The 25,249-nt window shown below is 44.5% G+C and overlaps 1 protein-coding gene and 1 long non-coding RNA gene across 2 annotated transcripts in view; one reads left to right on the plus strand and one right to left on the minus strand.

The window, feature by feature from the left end:
- Window positions 1–25,249, minus strand: part of Ntm (neurotrimin) — a 969,232-nt gene that overhangs the window by 832,891 nt on the left and 111,092 nt on the right. The window lies entirely within an intron of this gene.
- Window positions 296–8,247, plus strand: LOC121133512. Its single transcript, XR_005870377.1, has 2 exons — window positions 296–635; window positions 1,034–8,247. It is a non-coding gene; the product is annotated as an uncharacterized LOC121133512 (long non-coding RNA).

Here is a 25,249-nt window from a genome sequence, read left to right on the forward strand (position 1 = left end):
AAACTTAACCTTGGGCCCTCCACCACCTTTATAAATCTCCTTCTGTAGCTCAGCCTGCTAGGCACCCATGTGTAGCAATACTTAGAAATACACTCAGCTCCCAAGGACTCCATGGAGCAGCTGGAGACATCCTGCCCTGCCCCCACACAATCAATATTATCACACTGTTAAAAGATAGCCATAATGCCTCAGATCCTTAAAGCCCCTTTGAGCCTAAAAAAGTTCAAAGTACTTTCATATTGCTTCTTTCATTCTATCTTCATAACATCTGAAGGTGGAAGAGGACTTTGGGGGAAGCAGCTTTCATTCCTTAATCCCATCTCCCATATTCTTGAAATTTCTGCTCCTTTCCCTCAAGTGAGGAGCTCATGAGGAGATGACCTTGACTTTGATCAAAGGTCCTTTGTGGTCTTTTTTCAGTATTGCTGTTTGGATTGGAGTGCCAATCTCTGGGTTCTATGCATATTTTCATTGTCTCCCTTGGAAACACCACATGCTAAAAGCTGAGCCCACCAGTCCTCCTCCAGTAAGAGAAGCCATCTCTGCAATGTCTCCTCCAGCATGTGGGCTACTGACGTCTCTCTGATGAGGCCATGATGACTTCAGCTGATTTTTCAAGTGGGAATGGGATCCAGGTGTAAAGCCTTGACCTCAGCATGCATATGAGTACACTCTCAGCAGTGGAAGGGACTTAAGTATTTAAAAGAGCACAGATCTTGATATTCAGAGAAGGAATAGCCAGGACACCTCACCAGAACATACATCGAGAGTGCCGCATCATGTCAGAAATGGCAGTCATCAGATAGGAGAAGAAGTTAAAAGCATATGTAGAGAGCAAGCTGAGAAGACTAAGTGTGGGTGCCAGGGCTTAGATGAGCTTTGAACAAGGTCCCAGTCTCAGGAGTGCTAAGCACAGGCTCAGTGATGGAATGTTCCCTTGCGCAATAGATTAAGACAATGGAAGAGAAAGCATAGCTGAGGCCAAGCCTTGGCCAACACAAGGGTACTGAATATTCCAATGCTGTTCCTACAGGTACTCCTTGGACAAGTGTTCAAGACTCTCCCTCTGCCCACTGTGGATCCTGGTTTGGCCACTGGCTAAGGAAGCAGGAGAGGGGAGAGAAGGCAGTAAAACTGGGGGCTGTGGTTCACTGAGTACACACTGGAACTGGAAGAGTGATTGAATGTCTTATACTATTATTTCCAATCTTGTCTATTGTCATAAATATGGGAACCTAGAGTCTGGCTTGAGCCTGCTGCAGGAGGGAGTCAGACTCATCTAGCTAATTCAACTTGAGGGAAACGGAGAGAGCATGAGCAACCTCTGGGAATTTCCGTATTAATATCCTGAGACCCAGAGTCCAGTCACGTGGGATCTCTGAGGATGTACATGGTCACAAGGGCTGGCCACTGTGTTCATCATCCAGGTGAGATAATAATGTTGCCTTCTCCAGGCTCTGTTTTAAGGAAAGTTGGAGCTAGTGGAATCTAGAGAAGAGTAGGTGTAGCAGACAGGACTTACTAAGAGTCTGTAGACGGCGCTGGCAACAAAGACTCAGACGGAGACTTTAAATATACCCAGAGAGTGAGCAAACATGAGATAAATGAGCAAACACAAAACAAATTATTTCCATAGTCAGCAGCAATGCATGTGTCAGTGTGGGCTCATTCTTGAATGAGTTGCTACTCCAGCCAAACTAGAAGTTGAGTGTTATGATCCACGAGTGTTTTTCGGCTCATGGCCCATGCAGCAACTCACAAAGCAAGATTTGGTTATCAGGCCTGGGATTCACAAGTGGGCTGGGCAATGTGGAGCTTGTGAATTGAGATATCCAAGTGTGAATTGAGATGCTCAAATGGATAGTCACCCTTCTGTGCCCTGTACAGCCTATCATTCCCCTTTTGGCATCAGTGGTGATCTGTTTAGACAGCAGGTGACTCTCATGTCATTATGACTGGAAGTCCTGGACTATGCTAAGGTACTTGACCCTGTGCATACAGCCCTAGATGAGGTTAGACTCTTAGGCACTCATACTTTGACAGGTCATACTCTGATACACAGATTAGCCTTGCAAATTTCTGCCAATTATAATGGGCATAGCAAGCACTTTCACTGTGATGCAAGATACAAGGGACCAAATGGAACTCAACACTGCTGATTTTTTAGAACTTGGAGGGAGGAGGTATAGGACACAGCTGCCAGGTGCCAGAGTGTGATTGCCTAAGACAATAATCCCATCTCTCTAGCTTCCTGCAATTGGGAATGTAAAAGAATCAATCCTAAACAGAGACTGGACTCAGCCATGCAATATGCATAACCTCAGAGTTTCTGCTGTTTTATTGAGATCTGTTTTGAAGTTAAGCCCACTAAAGTAAAGGCCTTGGGCTTCACATGAAGTCTGGGGCATGACTGTATTCAGATAATCACAAAACAGGAAGGAAAGTGAAGATGTACCGGCACTTGCAAGGTAGCAGACAATTATTCATGTAACCCTGACTCACCGCAGACCTGGACTGAGGGTCACTGGCAGACTCATCCCACCCTGATTCAATTAGGACACCACATTTGCTGTGCTATCTCCACCGGCTGTCATTCTGGCTTTACCTGCTGGGCTCAATGCCTGGCTCTGGCCCCCTGTGATGGCTTGGCTCCTCCTCAGCTTCTGGTCTGGGGACCTGTGTTCTCTAACCACCTGCTTCCAGACTCTGGCACATGTCTGTAAATAGTATCTCTCAGAGGAAAGTATCCCAAAGGCTCTGAAGATACTGTGCAGGATCCTCTGGCTTAAATCTCAGACTGGCACATTCGGTAACTTATTTTCCTGGGCATCCTCTCCCTGATCCCACCAGCAGCCCTGGGGAAGGTCTCAGGCTCCAACCGATCCATTTTCACCTTGGAGAACTGGTGAACCTGGGACACTAAATGACTTCCAATACTATATCGATACATTGGGATATAGATGGGTAGGTCAAATCATGACACCTCCCTTCTGTGCCAATGGCTCCTAGATCCTTTCATAAAATCAGAAAACATAGACTCCTGGAGATAGTTCTCATGCTTAGTAAACTGTAGATCCTCCATCAGTCACCCCCTGCACCAACCAACTCTGGAGGTCCCAGCAGATTCCAACTGTGTTACAAACTTTACTGCAAGGCCGGACATGTGGTGAGCATGAAAGGATGCCAGTCAATTGAATATTAATTCCAGAAAATACAGGGACTCTCAGAACTTTAAGCAGACTTAGGTAATTGATTAAATTTCTTCTTTGACAACTGTATGCACACTTACACAGATCTGTACATATATTGAATTACTTAATTTTCCTCATTTGATACCCCATTAGCCTCTACCATTCCTCCTGCATTTCCCATTAGAACTTTTCCCAACAAGCCCATTTCCTGCTTTGGTGTCTTCTTTTTTTTGTTATCATCATCATCATCATCATCATCATCATCATCTTCACAAGTGAGAGAGGGATGATCACTGAAACATGGGAAACGTATCAGTGCTTACACTGCTGTTGAAAAAGACCCACACCTCCAAATGTCCATTGACTACTCATAGTCCCTCAGTGAGGGATGGGACTCCTAAATCCCTCCCCCATATATCATAAAATGATGGTGGGCTCAATCTTGTGCACATTTTAGGCACATAGTCACAGCTATTGTGAGCTCATGAGCACAATGGTCATGTTGTGTCAAGAGGACACTGTTTTGAAGCATTCCTCTTTCCTAGAATCTGCTTTGTGTATTGTTTCTGGCCTTTCTACTATCTCATGATCCTGAGAGAAGGAAACATGCATGTCCTATTTAGGGTCAAGCATTCCTTGGTAACTTATCTTTCATACTTTGACCCAAGGACTTTCAGGCAGTGGTGGCTCACACCTTTAATCCCAACACTCAAGAGGCAGAGGCAGCAGGAGCTCTGTGAGTTTGAGGCCAGCCTGGTCTACAAAGCTACATAGAGAAACCTTGTCTTGAAAAAAAAAAGTCTAGTGACAATAACACAAAGCACTAATTACATCAAATGAAAACAGCAGTGACAGAGTAAGTTGTACAGACTGGAGAAAAAAATCAGTCACTAGATACTTGGAAGTTAGTAAGCACTGCTGTGTTGCAAATCATTGCTAGTGGGAATTGGATTTCAAGCAGGCTCTATCTGATTCCCAGGCCATTCTTTGATGGCTTGGAACAAACAGGAAGGCAGTATTGGCACGTGGCTGCACTTTCCCCTTCTACATCCAGGGAATGACACAGGCAGGACTGCTTTGCTGGGCTAAGAACAGGTTTCATTTTGTCCTGCAGCAGAAAGAAGGACAGGACAGTAAGACAACATGCACAGCAGGAAGCTGGCAGGAGCACCGTTGCCATGGCAATGAGAACATGGAGCAAGTGTGAGGTTTGGGATTAGAGTGTTGGGATTAGCTGGAGGAGATTGGCAGATGATGAGGCCCCAGCCCAGCCTCCAGCTGAAAGTATGCATTGTTTCCTAGAGTGGAAACGTATGAAATAGTTCTTGTAACTTGTGGAATTTGATGCTGTGTTGCCTGCCCTGTCTGTGCATGGCATCTCCTTTAGAAAACCTTGCTTTTGATTGCACGGTCATATTCCTGCTGTGATGTCCTATGTTCTGTTTTGATTTATGTCCTGCAGATTAGCATCATCTGCTCCCACATGCTCCTTCCTGCTTGAAGCAAAGGGCAGAAATGATTCCCCAGGCCAACAGCTTTCTGGAGGCACTTCCTTTTAACACCTTGGAGCCCCTATTTCCTTATCTCTATGGAAGGAATTAGAACACTTCCCTAGCACATAAAAGGCCCTGAATTTGATCTCCAGTACTTCAAGATAAAACGAAAGCAACAAAGGAAGCAAAATACCCGAAACCCACCCTCCTCTCCCCACTGTTGGGAAAGCAGGACAAGACATTGCCAATAAAGAACCAGGAAAGCACCTAGGCTTTTACTTGTGGATGGATGTATCCTGCCTCCCTGGGGGGTTTGTTGGTTTCTTGAAAACTGAAGCCAGATCTTTCTTTGGACTGCTGCAACTACTTATGTGAGCATTCTTTACTTGTAAGCGTGTATGAGAACTGGCCCTGACAACACTTCTTGTGTAGCTTGGTAAGAAAAGCATGCCAGCACGAGAGTGTCCATCAAGTTCTGTGCCTGGAGAGGAGGCAACAGGCAACCAAAGTCAGGCAAGAAAACTAGAGAATGTATAGACATTCAAGAACAGAATGGGGAGAGGCAAAATGGAGTGTTTAGAGTGAACCAAAGATGGACTATATGTACTATGGTCCCTGGACAACCTTCGAATCATAAGCAATCCCATGCCTCACATTAAAGTCACTATTTGGTGAAACTTTCCTTTGCAGACAGCTTGACCTAGAGGAGGAAATGTGTCCCCTGACATCCTTCTAGAAGATGCACACAGGCCATGGGAATGAACAGACTGGTTTCAAAGTCACAGATTTGAGTTTGAGTCTCAATTAATCAACTTGAAAGCTGTACATCCTGCATCAAGTCACATTATTGACTTCCAATATTATTTTTCATTGCACCTGCTATGGTGCTCTTTCTCAGTAATCCCGGTGATCAAACCAAAGGTTGTCTGTGTACAGTGTACTGACAGGAGACACCTAATTGCAGAAGGAGCTCCAATTTAGGAATAATGAAAATTAACATTAACACCCCCCAATCTGTCACTTAAACCAGTTATTCCATTCTGAGGTATCCATTCTTAAACTCCATATCAAGATAGGCTCTATAGCATGTGTTTTCTCCTTAGCCACCAAGAGCTGGGTCTTGAGTTCTCTAGGTCCTGTTCCACTGGGTTTAGGAGAATGGAGGTACTAGTTTCTGGCAAATAGTTCCTTGTTCATAATCCTTCAGAAACAAGCTTCAGAATATTGATCTGCAAAGGGAAAGAGCAAAATATGTTTCCTATATCCCCTCATCTCATTTCTACCATACTCCACCTTGTTTCTTTTAGTCCAAGGTCTATGAACTCTTCTATGTTCCCATGGAAGGGTTTGGCTCTCAGGCAGAGTCAGTAAGTCATCCTGAGAACTAGATCCCAGCAGCCCCCTTGGTGATCCACCAGTGGCCAGTGCTGGAGTGAGTCTCTCCCTGTGGTCCTCTCTTCTTCCTCCTCCTCCTCCTCCTCATCCTCTTCCTCCTCCTCCTCCTCCTCCCCAGAACGAGTTGGCAGGATTTATAGGACTGTCCCAGCGACACACCATCTCAGTAACTGCAGAATGGCAGTTGTAAAAAATCCCATTTGCCAGGGTATTAGAATCCCATTAGCACTCCCAATGGAGAAATAACCCCGACCCTTCAGAAGGAATTAAAGCTATGTGAGCACCAGCATTTGGAGTGCTATAGGCCTCTCCCCAGTTTGGCGGATCACACCAGCAGACATAAAGCTGCAGGCACCATATGTCCTTGGTCCACAAACCCCTTGAGAGTGGCCTGGCAATGATGTATGGGAGGGTCTCTAGTGCCACAAACAGCTCCAGAGTAATCACCAGGAGTCACTGATACGCTTTCCTGGTTTACCTCTCCCTGAGATTGAATCATTTTAGGGAAAATCTAAGACTGTTTTACAACCTCTTGTGCCCCCTTTTCCCCTTCTCTCATTCTAACAGCAATATTCAGGTTCTAAGTGACATCAAGAGCAACACTACAAACACAGCTTGCATGTGATCCTCAAAGCAGAATCAGCTGAAAAACAAAGGCACTCACAATACTGTCCTGGTTGGGTGTGTTTTCAACTTGACACAAGCTAGGGTCATATGGGAAGAGGAAACCTCAGTTGAGAGAATGCTTCTATCAGATTGGATATGGGCAAGTCTATGTGGACATTTTCTTAATGACTGATGTGGGAGAGTTCAGCATACTATGGATGGTGCCACCTCTGGGCAGATGGTTGTCAATTGTGCAAGAAAGGTACCTGAACAAGCTATGGAGCAAAAGCAAGTAAGCAGTTTTCCTCCATGGCCTGTTCTTCAGTTCCTGCCAAAAGGTTCCTGACCTGAGTTCCTTCCTGACCCCCTCAATGGCAGACTGTGACTGAGATGTGGGGATCAGATGAACAGTTTCCTCTCGAAGTTGCTTTTGGCCATGGTGCCCATCACAGCAATTTCTAGTCAATGAAGACAGATACCCTGGCAAATCATTCCACTTTAGGAGGAAACAGATGCCCAAAGAGGTGAAGCAACTTGCACAGGATCACACAGTAATCAAAATGTAATCTCCTCTTTCTGGCCTAGTATTTTCACTACTGGACTCCCTTCTGGTGGAGGGAAAGAGTCTCAGATTGCTTGTGACTTTCTGAGCTATGAGCACTTCTTAGGTCACGGGTTCTGAATGTACCCAGCAGCCCAAGGAGGAGAGAGAGGAAGTGCCCAAGCTTAGAGCTCAGGCATTGCTATGATAGACTTGTGGTGTGAAACACATTAAAATTATTTAATGGGTTTAAATAGTTGTTTCTTAATCTGTAAATGAGGGTCAGCAACAGACGTATGCAGCTTGTAGCATCTGGGGGAATCTTACTAAACACCAGTTCTGATGCCAAGGAGGTGAAAATGGAGACCGAGAGTCATTGTCTTTAACAAGCTCCATGTGACACTGATGCTGATGTCTGGGGACCACACTGCACTGATGAAGGTCATTAAGTCGTTGAAAAATTAAAGACAATGAAACATACATGGTTCTGAGCACGGTGAGGGCAACTATTCAATAAACATCAGCGGTTAACCTCACGTGTGCAGATGAAGCCTGTATCCTACAGACTTAAGCCTACATCCTAACGACCTAGTCCATGCTGGGAACTGAGCCAGGTGTGCAGAACTTCTTGCCATCTGAACCTCAGGCCATACCTGTAGCACAGGTGAGATGATTTCTGTTTCTCCTGTGAAAGAGAACAAGACTCAGAGAAATTAGTGACTCCCCTGTGGTCAAATGGGAGCACAGAGTAATGACCTCAAGAGACGTTCCTTCCACTGCCTTCAAGTCTGCCCCCTTTGCCTGCTATCCGGAGATGATATTGCAGACAAGGTGGATTTCAACGGTGAATGCTGGCAGGTGACTGTCTGCTGCCAGAAGAGGAGAGAAGGCCACATTAGGCAGGAAAGGGGGTGCTGGAGGGCCCACCGTGACAGAAGGAGCGGAAGAGGGTCCATGACTGATTGACGGGTGCATGGTGGCAGGGGATTTACAGATCAATAAATAGACGGAGATCCAGTGAGTTTGACGGATGACAGACATGTGGGGGTGTGCTGGCACCCAGATGGTCAGGGGTGAGCAGCAAGGGAGGGTGAGCTGGGAAAAGTGATCAATCTGGGTCACAGCACACAGGCCCAGAGACAGAGAGAGAGCAGCACATATGATCTGGCACCACCATTTGTGAGTGAGAGAACCTGGTGCCGCGTGGAATGGATGGTGTAGAAGGGTTCTGTTGCTTTCAGTTTCTCCTGGATTTCTACTGAGGAAGCCATATGGAAAGTCCATTGTTCCCCATCCTGAGGGGTTTAGAAGGGCTGAGGTGGTAGGCTTCAGGTCCTGCTGACTTATGGCAGAAGAAGGCAGCCAAGAATCATCAAAGTGAAGGGGATCTTGTTGGGAAGGAAGGCATTCCTGTGTGCCTCTGGGCACTTGAGCCCACAGAATCTGCGTGCTGGAGTCAGAAGTAGACAAGGGAGCCAGAATGGGATGGATATCTCTCACCAGGAATAGGAAACTTTGATCCTGCTCAGGCCTGGTGTCAATTTGAAGCCTCTGGAATCCCTGCAGATGGCAAGCATTTTGCTAAGCACCTCTGCTCTGCCAGGCCCTGATACACATCTAGATGCATGATCAAGTCCAAGACCTGGCCCTGTGAAGCTGTGCTCTGGTAGAGAAACAGACACCACCTCCAGATAGTATAGATGTATAAGGATGGGTGACAGGTGATATGGAAGAGAACAGAGCAAGGGTGTGGGGAAGGACAGCCAGGCCTTGGGCAAGACACTCACAGCAGTCTGTGGTCCATGTGGCTGCTGACTCTATTGTCACTCTCTGTGGTGCTTTCATGGGAGCATGCTGCCCTGAACCTTCTTCCTTCCCTCTATGACATTTGCTGGCTTCTACTATCCTTCCTTCCTCCTAGGGGTATAGGGTTTCCTTCCTTGCTTCCTGCTGTCCTTATCTCCTTGGGCTGCTGTAACGAACAGTGTTGATGAGCAGGGTAGTATAAATGACATGTATTGGCTTTTCAGTGTTCTGAAGGACGGAGAATGCAAAATCCAGCCCCAAGTGTTTCTCCTCCCTCCATGCTCCAGCACCAGACGTGTGATCCATCCTTTCCTTAGCCCGGGACCTTCTTCGTGTTGCTATTTATCCAACCGTCACTTTTCCATCTGTCTAGGAGTTATTTCTCCAGAAAGGGCCTTCATGGATCAGTCCACCAACAGTTACCGCCTCTGCCTTTGGTCCCCTGAATCCACTTCCCGCCTTTGGCATCTTCACAGCACTTCCTACTCCCTGTTGGGGGTCCCAGAGTGGGTCATGGTTAGACAAAGCAGGCCAGGAAAGTCAGACAGCTTGGATTCTGTGTGGATCTCCACATTTTATGAATTGGATGGTCTCAGGTAAGAGGTTTCTTAAGTTTCTGAGCCTCAACTACATCTCTAACAAGAGGTGATCATAATAATGATGGTAATTCCTATTGAGTAGTGTTGTCGTGAGACTCAAGGAAGATGAAAATGAAACCTGAGGACCAGGGTTTCCTAGGCAGTGTTTACTCAATACATATTAGATCCTAATGATTCCAGGGACCATTGGTGCCACCAAAATATCCAGCCTGTGCAAAGAAAAAAAGTATAGCTTCCTCTGAGTGGGAACCTGGGTAAGTTGCAGTTTCTGGGAGACTGTGCTTCCTCCAAAGTACACAGCAATAAGAAGGGACCTGAGCTGCAGAAGTGAACAGAACTGTTAGGAATGGAGGAGTTTGGTACTAATCCTGTGCTAGGATGAGAAAGCACAGTATGCCTGTGCCTGAGGCTCAAGAGGACACCTCTGTAAAAATGGGTAGGGCTGGAGTTCCGAGGAGCGACCCTTACCCTCGCAACCTTTCCTGTGCCATCCATCGCGTCTGTCATTGCCAGCATTTCTGCCCCTTGATTTGTGGTGGAGTGCACACCATCTAGGAGCTTCATTTGCAGTGATGCAGCTTCTCAAAGACACCCAATGATTCACCAAATAATAAAAGACACCCTAATGGAGCACATGTGCAGTTGATAGAGTGTGGAGTTAGTAGACAGAGTGGGTGCAGTGAGGGAAAGTGGGAGGGACCCAGCCAGGCTTTGGGGCTTAGAGGAATTAGTTAAACTTAATACAGAAAAATAGAACATACTAAATTAATAGGAAAGGCCTGTGTGACTGATGGGTTGCTAGCAGTGTGTGTGTGTGTGTGTGTGTGTGTGTGTGTGTTATGTTGTGGTGACTAGGGGGGACATAGAAGAAAGATAGGATTTTTAAATTTCTGTCACAAAGAACAAGGAAAGCCGGTTTAAAGGCTGAAGCATAGAACAATATGCTCTGTTTTTGTCTGAAAAGAGGACATTACTATGTAGTGTGGCATGGACAATGGTTTCAAAAGAAGCAGAAATAATGTATGGAAGTTGCTCTGGAGGAAGCAGCTGCACTGGCTGAGTTAGAGTAGCTTGGAGATGACTGGAGACGGAAATCAGGTGCCTGTGTGAAAAAAAACCCTCCCTGTTCCAAGACCTCCTTGACTGGGTGAATTGATTGTTCCTAAATCCATGCTAAAGTTGACGGAACTGATCCTCTAGGTAGATGAGTGCACAGCTACATAGCTGTTAGGTGACAGAGAGTACCTGGGTCCACATCTCTGGACATCAAGCACGTTTTTTTCTCCAACATCACTTGCTCTAGGAACGATGCGTAGTCTCTTCCAGTCTATGCACCCCCCATTTTCCTATGACACTGTGGACACCTGTTTACTGTCACAGTGTTCTAACCCCTACTCATGAATGAAATAAACATTGTGTCTCATTCTATAGCACCCTGGACTAAAGAATTGCCTCCAAGTGCAAACTGAGTGCACTGTCCAGGGGGATTTTGAACAAATGATGCTGGCTCCCCAAATACCCGTAGTAATGTGAGCCTCCTGCCACGGTCTGTGTGTCCAGGTCACATCTCCTGCCTGGAGCTGACAATGACAAGGTGAGGCAATGCAGAAGTCTCAGTGGCAGGAGCTTGAATTCTTCAAGTTACCAGCAGGTGCCTCCACCAGGGCAAGAGAGCACCAAGGAGATGAAATGAGGAACCTATCGTGTGGCCAGGCCCCAACTTGCAACCCAGGCCCTGGCTCTCCCCCCCAACCCCCAGTTCTTTCCAACAGAGTTTCCTTTCAGGCTCAGCTCAGCCTAGAGGCCACAACTCCAGAATAGGAATGAGTGCTCATGTATATTCAAATGCTAGGATGTGAAAACAGGCTAGGCTAATTAGCATTTTTAATGAAACAAGACCACAGAGAAAGAACAGATGTAATGGGCAATAACTTGCTTTGGAGTTTTTGGAGAAAGCGGAGGGAAAGGTCATGGGCCTGGGTGGAGGTCAGAGTCATCTGCAGGATTCAGGAGAAAGTTGCAAGCATCTTAACAAAATCAAGAACAACAGAAGAACCAAAGATACAAATTCTGCAATATTATTCCAGAAACCCCAACCATCCCTCAAGGGGCTGGGAATCATTAGCTCCATTTTACAGAGGGAGCAAGCTAGAAGTCTCCTTACCACGGCAGAGGAGCCAGACTTTGTATGTGGGTCTTCTGACATGAGAGCTTCCCATGTCTCACCTCTGCTCAGAGCTGCCTCTGTGTACAGATGCTTTCAAATACAGCTTTCAAATATCATCCACACGGGCCTCACACAGGCTCCCAGCAAGAGCCCCTCGCAGACAGTGATCTACAGTGTTAATGCTTAGGTGGGCCGGCTAAGAAGTGCTGCTTACTGGAGCATCCCTGGACAGAACTTCCCTCTCCAGATCTAAACAGCCTCCGGGTGAAGAAGCACCTCCCAATCCAGTGTGCACTAACCCTGCATCATTCCTGCTGAAGAGAACCCAGAGGCTGGCAAGGCCATCCTGACGCCCAAGGGAGACAGCAGGGGGAGGTCTGATACAGGAGCAGACCTGAGCTCCCCGGAGGTGTTCAGTATGTCTGTCTGATGACGGAAGCCTCTGGGACCCTCCTGTGCTTGCCCTCAGGTTGCTGTCATTAGTCCAATATCCAGGCTAATCATGCCATTATCACCTGGCTTTCATTTGCAGGTTGGGGGCTGGGGAGTTCTGTCCCATTTGGCAGGACAGCCAACATGCCCGCCCCTGCCCTGCAGCCACATACCCATTTGGGTTGTGTGTCAGGCGCTAATGGTTTTATTGAATGCATTATTGAACTGAAACAAACTAAATGCTCTCAGATAAAGCTGATGAAGATGCTGTTCCTTCCCTTTTGAGAAGGGTTTTACTCTTTGCTCACAGGGTGGCTGGCTCTCAGGAGCTCCGAAGGGGTGAGATGGGAGTAGATACTGATGGGGATGTGGTGGCCCTTTAACCTTGGCCCTCCCTGAGGGACTCTGGCCTGACTGTGCTTTGCTCCCATCTATCGTCTGTGGTGAGGACTCCGAGTGCTATTATAGGTATCTCATTTTTTACTGGACAAAATGGCATGAAATGCAGGAAGGCAAGGTAAAATTTGCAGAAGGTAAGGTGTCACGGTATCACCAGAGCCCAGCCTGCTGCCCACAAGCACCATCTTCCAGGTAAGGAAATAATCAATCCTAGTGACCTTAAATCTCTGAATAGGAAAAGGCACCCAAACCCTTCTCTGCCCCAAGCCCTACTCAGGTCATGTCCCCCTGTCATAGGTAGATGGGATAGGTTACAGAGAGATACCCCAGTCACCATTTGCTCCCTTCTAGCGTCTAGTTTGTGTCCTGATGAGCGTAGCCAAACCTCTCATGCTTGCTTCTTAACCAAGATTGGGAGAAAAATCAGATATTCTGTAATACTTTCTCCAAATCTTAGTATCTCTTTTGATAAAACACCTCTCTTGCCCGCCAGCATTTTGTTTTGCTAGAATAGTGTCCTGGGAGCAAAGTCAAAAGCATCTTTGTGTGTAATCACTGAAGCACTTTGTTGATGGGTAAGGAGGGACTGGAAAAGACTTACTCTAACCTAGGGCCTTTACTGAACCTGGAGAAGAGCCTGCTCCTGAGGCTGAAACAGTACTTCGGGGCTTCAATGGTTGCCCTGGACCCTAAGGGGGCTGGTCCCCGAGCAAACCCAACCATTGCCAGCCTCCTTTCCATGCCAGCCTTTTTTTTTTTTTTTTTTTTGGCTGTGCTCCCAGGCTGCAGCGCATGATCCCAGTGCCTGAGCCAAGAAAAGGAAGCGAATGCATTCCCAAATCCGCACCACTGAGGCCCAGAGGGGGCATGTGGGAGACCATTCAGGAAATACTATGGGAAAAGGAAGTGCCGAACCGGAGCTCTGAATCACCTGACCACTAAACCCAGAGCACTGGTAAAGGTTCCCAATCAGTGTGATTGCAATCAGCTCCGAAGCCTCCTGCATTCAATAGAGCAGGCAAAAACATGCAATCTGCAAAATGCATGTCAAAATCAACAACAACAAGGGAGGGGCAGAGTGGGAATGTAAGACAAGTAACACAAGCTGCCTTCAGACAGGCAGGCTGTCTCTGACATCAGGCTGGCACCGGGACTATGCGACCAAATACCCAAGAACCCAGTGAAGACAAGGACAGAGACCGGGAGCCCAGCCGAGGCCAACATCAGCCCTTCAATCAGTCTCTTTTAATACTAATTTTCCCTCATGTTTTTAAATTTAATTCTCAGCTTCCTTCAAATACCAGTCAATGAACCGTCCAAATTTCCTCCAAATACCCTTGAAAATGTTGAATTATGCAATTAAGGATGGTGTAATACAATAATATGAGAAGAAATGTTGTCATACATATTTTAATGAGGCACACAGGCTTGGGAGGGAGAGGGAGAGGAAGAAAACCATTTCCAGAGCTGTCTTGACCCAACTTCTGGTGACAGCTTCATCTTCCTCATTGTTCAGTCTGCCATGCAACACAAACCTCAAATGAGCCTTCCGAGTGGACAGAACTCTGCAGTACAGCTGCGCAGAGCTCAGTTAAGTCTGTTTTGCAGATCCTTACAAAGAGATTGGTTGGTAGGATGTCACACTTCCCATATTTAAATGCATCCATCCATCCTTCCATCTTTCAATTCTTCAAAAACAAAAAATATCTCTTTCCAGACTCATACCTCCAACCTTTAAAGAACTCGGTAGACTGATAGATTATCCACTTAACATAACAGTCTCCCATTTATTGTTGTCGTCGTCTTCATTGCTTCAGATCGAAAGTATGGTCTCAAACACCCTAGGCTAGCCTGGTGTCCTAGTTTATCTCTGAGAGTCCCAACAAATGGAAAGGATGGGTCAGCGTACACATGAGTCATCCTAAAGGCTAGTTACCTGAACATGACAATGCAATCCTGGGATGACATAGCATACTCATTGGACCTCAGCTGGGACCTTGACTGGAAAACCTATTGTTTTGTAAACTGAGAGTCTGTACTTTGTGATGCCTTTATGCTACAATTAAATGTGTCTTCAATCACCTGCTCACCTTTCCTCTGCCCCTATCCTGTGTCCCTGTGGCTCCACTCAGCAGCTTGAGGAAAATTAACTTAATGAGTTTCAGGGAAAGTTAATTCTCCAGCTTACATATGACTCCGATAGAAGCTAGACCGGAGCCATCCAGTCATTTTAAAGCAGAAAATATATAGAAAACAAGGGGTCCCTTCCCCATGAGCCCCTGGTCTATTTAAAATATTGTGATGGTTACCCCATCCTTTTTACTTATGATTTTGGGATTCGAAAACGTGGATTTTTTTTCTTGTGTCCCTCACGCACATTACTTCCTCTTAGACCAAATGCCAAACATCTGTGTGTAAAGATTACACCCTAATTTTTTTCAGCCAGTATCTAGGCAGAGTTGTGGATGAATATGATTAAGATACTCTGTATACAAATAGGAAATTGTCAAAGAATAAATAATAGATATTATGAAGTTTTAAGGAAGAAACTGTATTTACTGGATGCTAGCTTCTTCCAAAATAAGATTTACTCTGTGGTGTTCAGAACTCCACCACATGTTTCCCTCGTTTTTTTAGTTTGATGTTCAGTCATTCCAGGCTTTAACCAAGTGAATATGTTTAAGGTTCCCTGAGTTCATCATTATGCACTTTCAAGTGCTAAGACGCTGGCCCATCTTCTGTCTCTGTTGCCTCTCAAAGGGAATTCTTTGTTCAGAACTGGACAAACAGGCTGAAGATACGTTAGCTTGTGTGAAAATTATTGTTATTTGAGACTCTGGAGTCAGGGACTCCAGAGCTCAAGTGCAACCTGCACACTTGCCTCCAAGAGTCACATATTCCCCTGTGGTCACATTGGGATAATAATAACCACTGTTTAGAAAGCTGTAGAAAGAACAGTGTTAGCATTATATATAAACACATTTTTAGTAACCAAAACACCTGAAATTTATGAATCCACACTGTGGTGTAATAAAAGGCATACAGGAGTTGGCTTTTGATTCTAATACTGCAACTTACTAGCTGGGTTATCATGAATAAGTCACTTTGCAATTTTAGATTTCAATTAATCACGCATCATATGAGAGGCACAGCAGCTGTCCTGCCAATTTCTCCGGGCTCCAAGGATGGGCAATGAGACGCTGTATGCAAAATTGCTTGACAAACTGCACAGGGGCAGAGGAATACAAAGCTGTCTTGAGTGGAGTGAGCAGTTTCAGGATTACAGATGAGCTCAAGGAAATCTGCTAGTGGCAGGTTGAGTGTACCTTTGGTACCTATTTTTCTGTTTACTAAGTAGATATGACCAAGGAAATTGTACCATGTGGTTGGTAAACAGATTAGATAAACCAAGGCAGATAAAGTGTTCTAAATAGTGCTTGCCATTGTAATAGAGCAAGTGGGTTAGGCTATCATTGTTGGAGTTAGGCTAAGCAGTATTATACTCTCCCTTTATTCCCAGAGCTTGACCATATCTTACTATGTTTCATAGCTTAAAAGGTAATGTCCATATCACTGCCTTTATAACACTAGGTAAGCTGGCATTTTATTATTTATTATTAGTATTTATTATTAGTATTACTTTTATTATCCTTCATCTTGTCTCATTCTAGAATCCTCTGGTTCTTTATTTTCCCTAGAAATGCAACTAAAAAAAGGTCATTTTATAATGAGCACGATTCCTTTATGCTAGAGATAGTGCCAACTCCAAGATTCTATTAGTTAAGATTTTCACTTTGCCTTTGGGAGCAAAGTTTCTTAGGTGGGAGAAAAACATGTTCTGGATGCATTAGGGCTTGCATTCCTCAGCATTTTGGGGTTATAGTTAAGAAAACAATGTCCAGGGGCTACAGAGATGACGGTCAGTAAAGTGAATGCCACAGAGCATGAGGATCTTCGTTTAGATCCCAGCATCCACATAAAAGCCAAGTGTGCCAACAAGCTTCTGCAACACCAGCACTGGGACCAGGGGGGAGAGGAGGAAGGGGTGCAGGGAGAGTGGAGTTCACCGGCTAGCTAATACAGCCAAATATATAAGTTCCAGATTTAACAAGAGAATTTCTCTGAAAAATAAGGTGGAACGATATGGAGAAAGATAGCAAATGTCAACTCGTGGCCTTCCTCTGTACACACACACACACACACACACACGTGTCCACATGTTCTCATTATATATTCATATGAGTACTTGCCATATGCATACAGCATACACATACCACATGCATACGAGGATCTTACTACGCATAATATGCAATTACAAATATAAGAGGAAATATGAATGTAGATACTTATATAAAATCAAAGTGATAAATTTTTTTAAACCAGAAGAATAGCCACAACTAACAGAAATTCCACCATAATGGCATCTTGTTATGAATGGCTCCCCAGTGTGTTTTCCTATGTTCTTAGCTATGTATATCTTATCATTTCTTCCCATGCCAGCAATTTTGTATTAGCATTTCTTACAGCAAGAGCAGAAAAACGATTCAGTATCTACTCCAGCATGGCTGATTGATTTTTAAAATTGATAGCTCCAGACAGTTTCTTTCAGCTTCCCAAATCATGATTGGTAATATCATGGAAATTGTTAGGATTTTGTTCTGGAAAACGTCACTGAGAGTCTTTATTTATATGCTAGGGTGTTTGGAGAAAAAATTTCTCTCAGACTAGTTTCTAGCTCTTTATATTCAAAACCTTGTCTTTACTCCACTCTCCTTATATGCACAGTACTGGGCCTAAGGGACACATTAATTACCCTGTGACTTATTGAACACACTGGTGTCTGAACTACACTCATCACCTTTCTAGAAAGTCATCTCTATATCAGAACACCGGCCAAGAATTTAATGTGTATAGATGTGACATCAAGTCAAGAAGGTACATCTGAATATACCCAAACTCAATGAATTCCCAACAAAATACTCTTAGTTGGGTCCCTACAGTGTTTGTGGCTACTCAGATGCCACATGAAGTATGATGAATATTGCCTCCGACTAAAAGTATTTGACTTATTTGAAACATTTTTTAACTTGAGTCTATAAAATATGACCAAGTGACTATTGCCTAAGTGCCTCTTCCAAACTTTTGTATTTGGCTGCCACATATAAGGAACATTTTTTTCTGATACTTATTACTGCTTAATAAATTGTCTCCACACCTAATGGGTCAAGGCCTTTTCTGATACCCCAGCTTCAGACAATCCCACAGCTGAATGTATCATGGCAGAATACCAGCCATCACTGTGGGAGCCAGGGTTGGGTTATCTATATGGAGTCTGTGCAAGTGGTAAAATCCTGAGCAGGAGCTTGTGCTGTGTTGTTGTGAGTCTCTAAGTTTTGGGAAGCTTTCTTATCAAGCAATGGACAGTGGCTTTTGTGTTGTAGTTTTTTTTTTATTTGCTCCTTGTGTGCTTCTGGTTTGGGAAGGGGAGCTGCTGAGGACTTTGTGTGTGGCAGGTCAGCATCATGCACTGAGCCACATCCCAGCTCTTCTGAGCAGTAGGTAATGAAAACAGCAACAGGCAGTTAAATTTTCGCTACTGTGTGAGACTACTGTAATGAAAACTTAAGATGGGTGTATTGGCTTTGGGATTTTGTGGAAGGTTGGAGGGTCAGAGAGGAGAGGCTAGCAGAGACTTGGAGAGTAGGGAGGTGGGGGACATTATGCACTAGGCTAAGCCAGGTACAGCGATGAAGAAGACAAGGAAAGTGGTTTCTTTTAGTAGTGCATCTTACGGTATTGCAAAGAGGGTGGGGACAAGTGATAAATGATCATCTTATAATAGAGTTTAGAGGAGATATAGGAGCCCATGAGAGCATCTGCAAGTGACAGCAGAGTCTCAGAGTAGAAGCTATAGAGTAGAGATCAGACCAAGGCTGTGACTAGAGAACTCTTGGTTATGATATCTGGAAGACTTAAGACCTCTGAACATTCTTGGATCTCTGAGCCAAGCTAAAACACTTCTAGGAACCATATTGAATACTGTTTTCCAGAAACTTCCCATACCCAAGGTAGACAAGGTTAGTTGTGTTACAGGTCCCCAGAACTTAATAAGTCCCATGACCCTAGCAAAACTGACACCATGATGGAAGTGCCATTTGGGCCCTTGAACCCAGAATATAGGCAGCAAGAACAAAGACCTAACCCCTTAAAGTCCACAGTTCTGGGAAAGTTCCTAAATGTACTAACCTTGTTTTTTTGCTTCTATAGTTCTGCTGTGGCTAACTGTTCTTGCTAACAGAAGTGTAACAATCCAGGATGTGATTTTAGTGCTTAAAAACTCAATCAGAGAGAGGCTTGGGACTGCACTGAGGTCCAGAATACCCATTGTAGTTACCTGCGGACTAATAAAGACTTTCTGTTGACTTGACCCTGTGTCATAGTAGTCTCTGCTGGAGGATTCCTCACAACTGGAAGTGTTCTGCTAGGCATGGGACAAGAAGTAAACTGCAGTAAGATTGATTGATTGGGGAAACTGATAAACTGACCAAACTTCACAAAGAAAAACATATCACTCTAAATTTTGAGCCCTGTCCCCAAATTTTCACTGTGGGGCTCAATCTACCCTGATACTTACAATAAGACATAAGTAAGTATCTAGAGAGGATCATATTTTGAATAAGCTTTACTTATTGATAAAAGCCTAACACTCTATCACTACTACATTAAGATAGAAAGCTATAAAACAGGTTAAATAAGGCCAAGGGACCCTTCATTATCAGTGTAGGATCCAGACCCTGTGTCAAAGACATGGGATTGTATTTTATCAAAAATGTGCTATTTTCTCATACATTATAGGACTTCAAGAGATACTTTAAGTTATGTTGTTAATTATGCTAAAATTACTGTGTCAATTTGAATAATTAAAGGAGAGAGAAAGGCAGATAGCCATAACAATTTGCAGAGAATTGTTCTAAAGAGCAAGTTTCAACAAAATGATGAAAAATTTCAAGATGACAAACACATGTGAGGCCTCAAGTCTCTGTGTTAAGAAATCAAGCTAACAAACTCATTAGCCTCAAGCACAGCCATTTGTGATGAACTTAAGGGTGAGGAAGAGGTAGGGAAAAGAATCCAGGAGGTGGAACCTGGAACTCAGAGCTCAAGATAATAGGACAGTTCACCCAGGCAGAACTTTACACTCCTCAGAAAATTTCATTTGCCCCTCCCCCATTGGCAGCAGATGTCTTCTAGGATTTGAGGACCGTTGTGAACCAGGGGTTGTGATGGTCTTGTGCTCTCGTTTTTGAGTGAAGGTCATTCTGGGGTTGATATTAAAATGCGGCTGTAAGTTGCATGTGGACATTTAACTTGCATATAGAACGCGGGGGTGGGAGTTGACACTTCCACACACCAGCTCTCCACATAGGCTCCTCTTTGTCGTACCCCTCACAGACCATCTCTCTCTTCTTCTGCCTATCTCCTCTCTCCCCCTGACAGCTCTAGCTGAATTACTTCCTTCCTTGAATCTTGTCTACTAGGGTTTGACAAAGGCCTCCAGGGGACAGCACTCAAACCCACTGTCCTTTGCTTCAGGACTGGCTGGCAGTGGCCAGGCCTTTCAGGGATTCCTACAGGCAGATCCTCCTGCCAGCTGCACTTCTTAACTTGGCTCCAATACATTCCATCCTCCCCTCCCCAAGTTCCCATTTAGCAATATAGGTGTTAAATGCTTCCTTTGATTGGAAAGCTGCGACTTCCTTGACTGAGGACACGTCATCGTCCTTTTGGGATTCCCTGCCTACAACTTCTTTAATTGTCTCCTCTTTTTCGTATCTTCACTTGAACCAAATAAAATTCTATCTTTTCACTGTTCGTTTGACTGGTGTAGTCTTCTATGCTTGTCCCAAAATTCTGACTCCTACTCAGCACAGAGTTGAAATGCCTATGGAATGGGAAGTCATAGATACTAGATTTCAATCTTCAGTATATAATTTCGTAGTTCAGTAACCTTGAACTAATCAATTAACTCTTTTGAATCATAATGTCTTCAGTTGAAACTGGAATGAATAATGATCTATTTCACAGGGTTATATTTGGGACAGCCAGTATTCACCAGGACCTGAGTCCTGAATGTGGAACCCTTTAGGCACTATGATTGAATGCATCAGAAAGCTGGGCTGGGAGACTTCATCTTTTTCAGAATAAGATATGAAGGCTATAATGAGAGTTTAAAGTAAAAAAAAAAAACATGAGCCTTGAACTAAAATCAGATTGGCTACCATGGTGGCAGTTTCCAGTGGCTCCAGGAATGGCATGGGCATCAAAATGCAATGGCTTGTCGACCCCCCCTCCTAGGGACAATTCAGCAAGAAAACATCAGCCCTTTGCTGGGGTTTTGGACTGATGAGCAAGGATGTATGCACCTGTGTCCATTGATGAGATGGTGGCATTAAGAAGAAACAAACAGGCACTGTGTTATCAGAAGATCTTCTCTTTGTAATCAGAGGACTATGCTGGCTGCTTCTGTGCAATATGCATTATTTATGGCCCCTCCAATGCAAGCATTTCGTTATTTGCTTTCTGAGAAGGGAGGCAGGAAAAGGAATCTTTGACACAGCAGTTTTGAACAAGCCTAAATGAGATGGAAATGAAAGGACAAGGGAGAAGGAAATGTTGGGAAACCATACAGATAGAAAGGAGTAAGAGATAAAAGAAGCCAGTGGCAATCTGTCCTAGGTGATCGGGCCATTTTACTTGGCCTGGAGAGAACCCAGTACCCTAGGAAACTGCATCCAAATTCCAGTGGCTCAGGATGGAGGGAACAGTTGTTGACCAGTGAGAGTCTTCTCAGGACGATTACTTAGGGACAAAGGTTGGCCCATCTGAGAGTGCTGTCACCATTGAAGAAGGAGATGAATTAGTTCTTGGCCTTGTGAAACTCAGATGGCAAATACTAGCAGAGAGAACAGACAGCTCAGCAAGTCTATTTCCCTGGGCAACCCTGTGGCCTGCCCTCCCTGGCTGACTCTGCCTGGAGCTAGGATTGAGCCTATACAGTGTTATGAATGAGCAAAGCTCTGTCCACCCCCATTTGCACCCCTACCCTCCACACAGAGCCATACTCAGGAGGCAACTGAATTCCATGTCTGTCTTCCATCCGGCATGCTCACACTGATACTCTCATTATCATTATCATCATCATTATCATTATGACCATCACCATCAACAACACTAAATCTTTGCCAAGTGTCCTTAATTTTGTATTCTGTGTCAGGGAACTAATATTAACTGAGGCTCCAGTTAAATGGGGGTTGATCTTCTTGGTATTTAAATTGTTTTATCTAAATTAAGCTTTACAACCATACTGTCAGATGTTACAATCCCCATTTTACTGAGGATATAACATGCTCAGAAAAATAAAGTAATTTGCCTCAGGTCACATAGCTCATCATAGACAAAGTATGGATATAACCCATGCTGTGGATCTCAGGGAGAGAGAGAAAGGGGGGGGCACACACAAAGATGAGTTCAAACTAAGTAAGTTCCATGTTTATATTTGGGATGATTGGTGAGTAAACTGATCCTCTCCGGTATCAAACCATGTCTGGGAAGAAGAGTGAAAAAAACCCTAACACCTAATTTACAACTTTTTCTTAGCTCTGCCATATGTCTTTATTGCTTCAGGAATCAATGTTACTGCCACACTACAGCACATCCTGTGAATGGACACACGGTGGTGGTCAGAAGACTTTTCATTCTCTGGAGGACTGAGACATTGCGATTGTTCCTTTGTCCCACTGACAAGCACTGTGGATATTTTCCTGGAGTTTCTGAGATAAGATGGAGGTAGAGAAGTCACACCTGAAGATGCACCTAATAATAGTCTCCTCAAAACGCCTATCATGGTTCCCAACACAGAAGGGCCTCTTAGCATTTCTTTTTGTTTTCCTTATGCTAGGCTTTCTAGGTCAAGGACATCAGGTGTTTGTTTGTTGTGGGGACTATATAGCCCAATTGGTCCTCAAACTCATGACACAGCCTGAGCCTCCCAAGTGCTGGCGTTCCTGGAGTGTTCTACCATGATGGTCTTAGAAGGTTGTTTGTTGCTTCATTTTCTATTTTGCATTTTATGATGCTAGGTGTAGAACTCTGTCTTAATGGTCTTAATCCAGACTGATGCTCTACTATTGACATGCATTCCTAGCCCTTGTAGATTTGTATCATTTTACTTTAATGTGTGTGAGTGTTTTGCCTACAAGTATGTCAGTGTATCAAGTGCATGCCTGGTGCCCTCAGTGGCCAGATGACTGAGTCAGATCCCCAGAAAATGGAGTTACAGGCACTTGTGAGCTACCATATATGCGCTGGGAATTTAACACAGGTCTTTAGGAAGAGCAACACATGATTTTAACCACTGGGACATTTCTCCAGCACACCAGATTTAGATCTTAATGGAGCCAAGTAACAAGTAGTTTTTTGTTTGCCTGTGGGGGTAGATACCCTGATGGCTGTAGATCCATCCCGGGGGCCAGAAAAAAGAAAAAAAGAAAAGAAAAGAAAAGCAGCTCAAGCCCCAATGAAGGATTAGAAGGATGAAAGCAAGGATTTGGTAAAGGATTCATGCCCATTGATTTCAATTATATTATTCAATTTTCCCTGTATCCACTGCCCCGTTTTACTTGTGAAATCTTAACACGTTTAAGGAAAGGAAAACCTGGGGGGTATTTTCCCCTTAGATCTGTGTCTCTTGCATTTCTTTTCAGCCATCAAACCCCTACCTCATTTTCATAAAGGCACTTTTTATTTCCTAGGGTGTGGCCTACTGTCTGTAACATAGACCGCCTTTAAAAATTGCTTATACAATGGGCGAGAGTGAATGTGTGAGCATCACACAAATGCCTTTAGGACCTTAGGCTCAGACTGGAAGACAAGCAAGAGAGTGTCAGTGGAGACACTGAAGTGGCTATCATTGCTCCTGGGGAAGGAGTGGTATCCATGTTTGGAAGAAAGTCTCAATGTCCCTCCTACACCTTTTGGAATGGCCACTTGGGATGCCTTGGAATGGCCCAGCCTTGCCTGTGTTTCTCTCCTCACCCCCATCTGCTTCTTTGCTTGAAAATCATCTGTGCTCCAGGCGGAGCTGTATCCTTCTCTAGTCAAAAGCCTGGACCCACCAGAGCCTCACCAGGTAAAGGGCAAGAAAGTTCCCTGTCTTCAGCATTTAAACCTAAAAAAGGAGAATCAACTTGTGACTATATGCCAGTTTCATCTTTTTTTTTAAAAATCGTACCCTGATACCCTCACCTTTAAATTGAGAAACCCTTCCACTTAGACTCTTTCTTCTTCCAATATGAAATTTACCAATAAGAGCAATTCAGTAAACAGATTTCTGGCACAAAGCGATTGTCATTTGTATAGACGCTGCGGTCCTTAACATAATGCAGGCAGAAAATTAGCCTGTAATCATTGCTTTCTTTTGGGCCCCACTTTAGATGTATTTAAGCCCAAGAGACTCCCCCAGTGAGCATGCCCCTGAGACTTGGTCCCTCCTACCCTCATTATCTGGGGTTTTGTTGTCTCTGACTAGGAAAATTAGGACATGGCGTCTATTGAGAAGCTTCTGTTCAGCCAGTGGGATGTTCACACAGAAGAATGATTGCCCCTGCATCTGATTTTAGATGCTTTAATGGCATGAATTATCATTCAGGCTCTTGCAGGAAATGTCGAAGCTGGCGTCACTATTGCCAAAGGTAGAATGTGGGCTCTTCTTCCCCACACCCACCCCACAGAGAAGTCCAGAGAAATGAAGGAGCTGAGCAGCCACCAAAGCCATTCTGCTGGATGACGGGCAGCACAAGGAGAGCTGGCCCCTTGGTAGGTTTATCTGTCCTTCCCACAACGGGCTCACAGAAGTGAGTCTGCCTGCAAGCGAGACTGTAAAAGAGCTCCACAGCTTTCCCCAGATTCTCACTCCTACTTACAAATTCTATATCTGTTCCTAACAAACCTCACCCTTTTCTTCTTCCCTTTGACAAAAAAAAAAAAACAAAACAAAACAAACAATCAAACACAAAACAGTCTCAAATGTCTGTTCTGCACTGAGTTGCTTGTGCTGTGTGGCCATGAACAAGTTAGTGGTTCTACGGCTAGGGGACATACAAGTGGAATGAGATTCCAACTGCTGTCAGTTTGTGGGAGGACTCAATAAGAATGTGACTGTAACTGCTATACAAGTCAGAGAAGCCGGTGCAAACATATATCTCAGGACAGGAAGCACAAAGAAGGGTGAATTTAGTCATCTCTAGCCCCCCACCCCCTAACATGTGTAAGGAGATATAGCATCATTAAATTCTTTCCTCAGACTATGTGTTTCCTCTCCTAAACCTTTATGCTTGCCACGCCCCATACTTCACTCTGCACCTCAACTCATGCCAAGACTGAATTTTGTTCTTCCCTCCCTGTCTTCCTTCTTTTGGAGGTGGGGTGGGGGGGGTTGTCTGTCTAAGTAGCTCATGATGCCTTGAACTCCGGGTCACCCTCCCTCCACCTTCCCAGTGTTGGAATTACACACTGCTAGCTCCTTTCTCTTTCCTTTCTCTTTTGCTATCTCTCTGCCTTGT

This window comes from Mesocricetus auratus, unplaced genomic scaffold, assembly GCF_017639785.1.
Source record: "Mesocricetus auratus isolate SY011 unplaced genomic scaffold, BCM_Maur_2.0 Super-Scaffold_100022, whole genome shotgun sequence".
Lineage (NCBI taxonomy): Eukaryota > Metazoa > Chordata > Mammalia > Rodentia > Cricetidae > Mesocricetus > Mesocricetus auratus.